Source organism: Bidens hawaiensis, unplaced genomic scaffold (assembly GCF_021521415.1).
Source record: "Bidens hawaiensis isolate Kalapana, Puna unplaced genomic scaffold, B.hawaiensis_p1.1 tig00053972_1, whole genome shotgun sequence".
NCBI classification, from domain to species: Eukaryota; Viridiplantae; Streptophyta; class Magnoliopsida; order Asterales; family Asteraceae; genus Bidens; species Bidens hawaiensis.
The window spans coordinates 47,205-54,352 of NW_027499718.1; positions in this window are offsets into that span (position 1 = coordinate 47,205).

Genomic DNA, 7,148 nt, shown 5'->3' on the forward strand with positions numbered 1-7,148 from the left:
CACTATCACTAATAATAGCAATACAAAAGTCTTCTCTAGGTAAAACTAGAGGCATACACAAATCATCATATACTTGGTACAAACAATCTTCAAGTATATGGAACCAAATACAAAAGAATAAACGAGTAAGAGGAATCATCAACAAGAAAAATAAACCGGGTTTTAGAACGCCTCCTATCTTCACCAAAACAAACCACCCTTTTGTCTTCGTCTCTGTTTTTATTCTTCAATGGCAGAAAAAAAGAAAAAAACCTTTTATTCTTTTCGAATGCATGTTGACGGCAGAAAATCTACGTATCAAAAGAAATAAACCCCTTTTCTATTTATTAATATCTTCTGTCTTGGAGCTCACAAAAATCACGAAAGGCCAAAGTCAAAAAACCAAACACACCAATCGGTGTTGTGTACATACTGACAAAATAAATCGTGAACATATATATCTTTCTTTTCTTTATTTTTCTTTTACTTTTTTTCTTTATTACTAAATAATAATCTACCTATATTCTAATAAAGTAAAATAAATTGACACACTTGTCATGTTTTGATTAATTCTCACAATTTTTTCTCTCCAAAATTAATATACCCTAATATATGTAATAAATCAATAATTATTCACTTTTCTTTTAGACTATATTTATATAATATCTATATATTTTTATAAATATAAATATTAACATATTATTTTACTATATATTTCAAAATACCTGGTGAATTCCAAAAATTAATAACAAATCATGTTTCTTAAATAAAAATTGTTTTGGGTTTTTGTGGAAGTTAAATTTGATTTTATGGGTCAAAAGTTGGTAAATAGATTGTTTGGTACAAGTTAACTACATTTATGTCAAATTTTGTTACGGGTCAAAAATGAAAATTTTGAGTATTTTTAACAGTTTGAGAATGCAAAATAGATTTATCATCAAATTTGTTATGGGTTTAAAGCATTGACTTTAAAATGTCAAAAGTATGAAAGTTAGAATTTTAAACATGATTCAGGTTTTAAGTTTATTTTTAAGGGCATTTTTTAAAATAATCAAAATGTTATGGATTTGGCAAATTGAATATTTTTCCCTCAACTATTAAAACTTAAGAAAAGATTGCGAACACTTTCGACATGCCACCCCCATACCTATCAATGTTTCTAACTTTTATCAAATTTCAAATATTTATGTCAACATTAATTTTTCCTTCAACGGTGATTAGAACGTTGTATGGGAAGCATGTTATGCAAACTTATGCTCAAATGAAACAAAATATTCACAAAATTGAATGGGTTAACATGTTATTTTTTATGTTCTCATTATGACAAAGTCGAGAAGCCCTCTAAAATTAATCAAAATCATTTTTATGGTGTAGCTCAGAAAAACATAGTTCTTGAAGAACATCCATTGTTACAATTTAATATCCTACTTTGTTTTAATGGGTGGTAAATTGATAAATATATCAATAAAGGTAACGCCTCTTTTGTATTTAGGCTGAGTGGTTAGAACTACTATCGTATGAGAAGTCTTATTTTCGAAATTGGTTCATAACCAAAATTCTTTCAATTATACATATATGACACCGAGAATGAATTTTTCAATAGAAAGAAGCATTCTCGAGTACGATTTTGCATGGACATTTTTTTATTAAGTTCATTTAAAAAAACCATTTTGTGATATAAATAAAATCAATTTATGTACACATTGTATAGATACAAGCATAGATGTAATACATTTTTTTCATATACGCCGTGTAATTATTTATTTTACTTGTAATTTTATAATTTGTGTGTGTAACACGGGCTCTAAAACCAGTAGTAGTAATAAAACCCATGTAGAGTAATATTTGTTGGGCTTTCTCATGGGAAAAAAATACGCCAACAAATCTCCCCCTTTTTGTCTATGAGAAAGAACTCACCACCCCAGCGAGCGAGCAACATATCTTCAGTTTCTCCCTTGCCGCAGCTTTGGTCAACATATCGGAACAATTAACATCGGTGTGAACTTTATCAAGTTCAAACAACTTGTCTTCAATACCATCTCTAATCCAATGATACCTCACATCAATATGTTTGGTTCTTCTATGATACATAGAATTCTTAGCAAAGTGAATAGCACTTTGATTATCACAAAGAACCACGCAGCGGTGTTGCATAAGGCCAAGCTTTTGCATAAATCTTTTCAACCACAATAATTCTTTGCATGCTTCTGTTGCTGCCATATACTCTGCCTCGGTAGTAGACAAAGCAATACACTTTTGCAGTCTTGACTGTCATGACACGGCTCCCCCTGCAAATAACATCAAATATCCAAAAGTGGATTTTATGTTGTCTTTATTTCCTACCATATCAGAATCCGTGTAACCAAAAAGCATTGGCTCCCCATTTCCAAATGTTATACCCAATTTGGAAGTACCACGTAGATATCTAAGGATCCACTTAACTGCTTCCCAATGCTTCTTACCCGGATTTGACAAGAACCGACTAACAACACCACCGCATGGGCAATATTAGGCCGTGTACATACCATTGCATACATCAAGCTTCCAACCGCTAATGTATATGGAACACCATCCATCTCTTCAATCTCTTTCTCAGAAGTAGGGTAGTCTTTTTCAGTTAACTTAAAATTAGGAGTAAGAGGTGTACTAACCACATTAACTTTAGACATCTTGAATCTGCTAAGCACCTTTTCAATGTATTGCTCTTGCGACATGTGCAACTTCTTTGAAGCTCTATCTCTAGTAATCCGAATGCCAAGAATATTCTTAGCTGGCCCCAAGTCTTTCATAGAAAAGATTTGCTTAACTCTTTCTTCAGCTGAACAATTCCTTCTACATTCTTGCCAATAATCAACATATCATCAACATAAAGCAATAAAATGATAAAATCATCATCACCAAACCTCTTAAAGAAAACATAGTGATCAGACGTAGTCTTTCGGTAGCCTTGCTTCCCCATAACTGACTCAAATTTCTTGTACCACTGTCTGGTGCTTGCTTTAACCCATAAAGACTTTTCTAAAGTTTACAAACATAATCTTCTTTACCCTTAACCTGAAAACCTTCAGGTTGCTCCATATATATTTCTTTATCCAAATCACCATGAAGGAATGCTGTCATGACATCTATCTGCTCAACCTCAAGATCAAGACTAGCAGCTAAACCAAGAATCACTCTAATGGAACTCATCTTCACAACTGGAGAAAAAATCTCATCAAAATCAATACATTTTCTTTGACCGAACCCTTTGACTACCAATCTTGCCTTGTACCTAGGCCGCGAGGTATGCTCTTCAGTCTTCACTTTGTAGAAGCACTTATTCTTCAAAGCTCTTTTGCCCTTAGGCAACTTCACCAACTCAAAGGTATTGTTCTCATACAAGGAATCCATCTCATCTTGCATAGCTTCAACCCACTCTCATTTATGCTTATCTTCCATGGCCTCTTTACAATACTCGAGCTCTCCCCCATCAGTGAGTAAGACGTACTCACCGGTAGAATAATGAGTAGGAGGTTGACGGTCTCTGGTAGACCGCCTGAGTGGGACAAATGCAGGCATATCTACTGGTAACTCGGGATGGGTATCCTCATCCAACTCTGCCTGCCCTTGATTGTCAACATTATCGGTACCATGTTGTTCGTCATTTTGAATACCCTCTTAGTGATGTGGCTCAGTTTGCTGAGTAGGAATAGGATCCAAATCAATGAGATCATCAGTGTACTAAGGAACTACCTGTGTCTTCTCAATATCTTTCAAACTCTGATCTTCCACAAATACAACATCACGGCTTCTTACAAGTTTCTTTGAAACTAGATCATATAGCCTGTATCCAAACTCATCTTGTCCATAACCAAGGAATATACACTGTTTGGACTTCACATCAAGATTTGATCTGTCATCTTTGGGAATATGCACAAATGCTTTCCATCCAAAGACGCACAAATGACAATATGAAACATCTTTGCCACTCCAAACCCTGTCTGGAACATCATTATGCAAAGGAATACAAGGAGTAAGATTAATAACATGTACCGCTGTATTTAAAGCTTCTCCCCAAAAAGAATTAGGCAACCCTGCATGTGAGAGCAAACACTTAAACCTTTCAACCAGTGTTATGGTCATCCGTTCTGCTAAACCATTCAACTGTGGTGTCTTTGGAGGTGGCCTTTGATGTCGAATACCTTTCTCTCTACAATAAGCATTAAAAGGACCAATATATTCACCTCCATTGTCTGTTCGAATACACTTGAGCTTCTTCCCAGTTTGTCTCTCAACTAAGGCATGAAGCTACTTAAACACATCAAACACCTAATCTTTATACTCCATACCTTCCTCGGAATGATCATCAATAAATGTGACAAAATATAAGCAGCCTCCAAGTGTTCTAGTCTTCATAGGACCATATACGTCTAAAAGCACCAAGTCATGTATACTTTCTTTTCTTTGAGGCGGATGACTATTAAAAGAAACTCTCTTTTGCTTACCATTCATACAATGAGAACACTTCTTCAAATGAACATCTTTCACACCGGACAAGGCATCTTTCTTCAATAATATAGACATCCATTTTTCACTCATATGAGCAAGTCTCTTATGCCACATATCGGTTACATCAGAACTCGTCAACGAATGAACTAAGTCCCTGGAAATTTTTGGATATGCCATGTATAACTTTGAAGTTCTTTCACCTCTTGTCACAATTAACGAACCACGAGTGAGTTTCCAAATTCCACCACCAAAGGTACTTTGGAAACCATCATCATCTAATGTGCCTACGAAGATTAAATTAAGTTTAATATCTGGAACATGTTTTACATTATGTAAAACCAACTCCATCCTAGTATCAAACTTCAAGCAAACATCCCCAACACCAACGACTTTCATGGCCCATTATTACCCATCTTGACACTCCCAAAATCACCAGAAGTATAAGATGAATAAAAATCCCTTTGTGATGTCACATAAAAACTAGCACCACTGTCAACAACCCAACTCGAATCATCACATGCAATGTTCACCCTATCATAATCACAACATGACACTCTTCAGTGGCAGTGTTAGTTTCAGAAGTACCTTCATCACCGTCGTCTTTCTTGTGGTTGTTCTTTTATTATTGTAATTAGCCTTTTTGTTCTCCCTTTTCAATTTTCTGCAATATTTTATCGTGTGTCCTTTTCTACCACAATGATAGCACTCAAATTCTTCAAACTTCCCTTTGGACTTACCGCGGTGCTTTTCTCTATTACTCGGACCTCTACTATGGCTTCTCCCCATACTTTTGGTAACTAAGGCATCTGAATCTGAAGAGGAACCTTGTGACTTTCTTCTCATCTCTTCATTTATACTACTACCTTTAGCCAATTCCATAGTAATAATACCTTTTGCTGCGGAGTTGGACAACGATGTGCTAAAAGTTTCCCAAGAATTCGGTAACGTACCAAGAAGCCATAAACCTTGTATCTCGTTTTCAAACTTAATACCCGTACCTGCAAGCTGATTAATAACACCCTGAAAAGCATTCAAATGATCAGTATCAGGCGTACCATCACGGTATTTCAAGTTTATCAACTGTTTTATCAAGAACAACTTATTGTTCCCTTCCGAGCATACAACTCTTCAAGCTTGGTCCATAGAGTACGAGCGTGAGTCTCCCCACTAATATGGTTCAAAACATTATCATCAACCCACTGTCGAATATACCCACAAACCTTACTATGCAAAATATTCCACTTTTCAACAGTTTTATCTTTAGGTTTATCGGTAGTGAATAGTGGCAGATAATAATCCTTCACATAAAGAAGGTCTTCCATCTTGCCTTTCCAAACATGATAATCAGAACCATTCAAATTCACCATCCTACTTGTCTTAACTTCCATCGTTCAAACAAGTCTTAACCCAAGAAAAAGGGCTGAATCTCTAATACCACTCTGTTGGGAAAAACGACCACCTTGTCACGAACGGTAAACAAAAAGTGCGGAATTAATCTTCATTTGGCTAAACTTTTTCCCGACCCGAATGAACCAATGAGGATGCAAACAAATAGGGTATAATTCAAAAGTAAAACGGACACAAAATTTTAGCGTGGAAAACCTCTCAAGGCGAGAGTAAAAACCACGGGACTACTAGAGCCGCTTCAAATCCACTATCACCAATAATAGCAATACAAAGTCTTCTCTAGCTAAAACTAGAGGCATACACAAATCATCATATACCTGGTACAAATAATCTTCAAGTATATGGAACCAAATACAAAAGAGTAAATGAGTAAGAGGAATCACCAACGAGAAAAATAAACCAATCTCTAGAACGTCTCTTATCTTCACCAAAACAAACCACCCTTTTGTCTTCGTCTCTGTTTTTATTCTTCAATGGCAGAAAAGAAGAAAAAAAACCTTTTATTCTTTTCGAATGTATGCTGACGACAGAAAATCTATATATCAAAAGGAATAAACCCCTTTTCTATTTATTACTATCTTCTGTCTTGGAGCTCACGAAAATCACAAAAGGCCCAAAGTTAAAAAACCAAACATACCAATTGGTGGTTGTGTATATACTGACCAAATAAATCGTGAAACATATATATCTTTCTTTTCTTCATTTTTCTTTTACTTTTTTCCTTTATTACTAAATAATAATAGTAATAATAAAACCCATGTAGAGTAATATTTGTTGGCTTTCTCATGGGAAAAGAAATACCCCAACAGTATGAATACTTACCTCGAAAACAAAGATACATGACGATTGAGTCGAATGAATGGTTCGAAGAAACACAACAATTTGTCCTAAACATGTATAGCTATGCCAGAATTAACAACTAAGTCTAAACGAAATAAGAATATGTATCAATTTAGGGATATAGGGGTCTTATATGAATTTGTGGGTTTTGGTTCAAAAATGAAAACAAGTCAGAATAATTATATATAAAGTTGGTAATAATTATATATACACAGTAACCAATCGTAATTATTTTATAGGTGGAGTAAAACAATATACATCGTTGATTTGATTTTGAATGAAATCGTCATCTGAAGTTATAATTCAATATAAAGTGACTAAGACATTTATTTAACTATTCTCATGGTAAAAACAAACTATTAACGAAAGAATTTCTACAACATTTAATTGAAATATCAAGCACGAGTCTCTAACAAGCTGGTTCGTAAAATTCA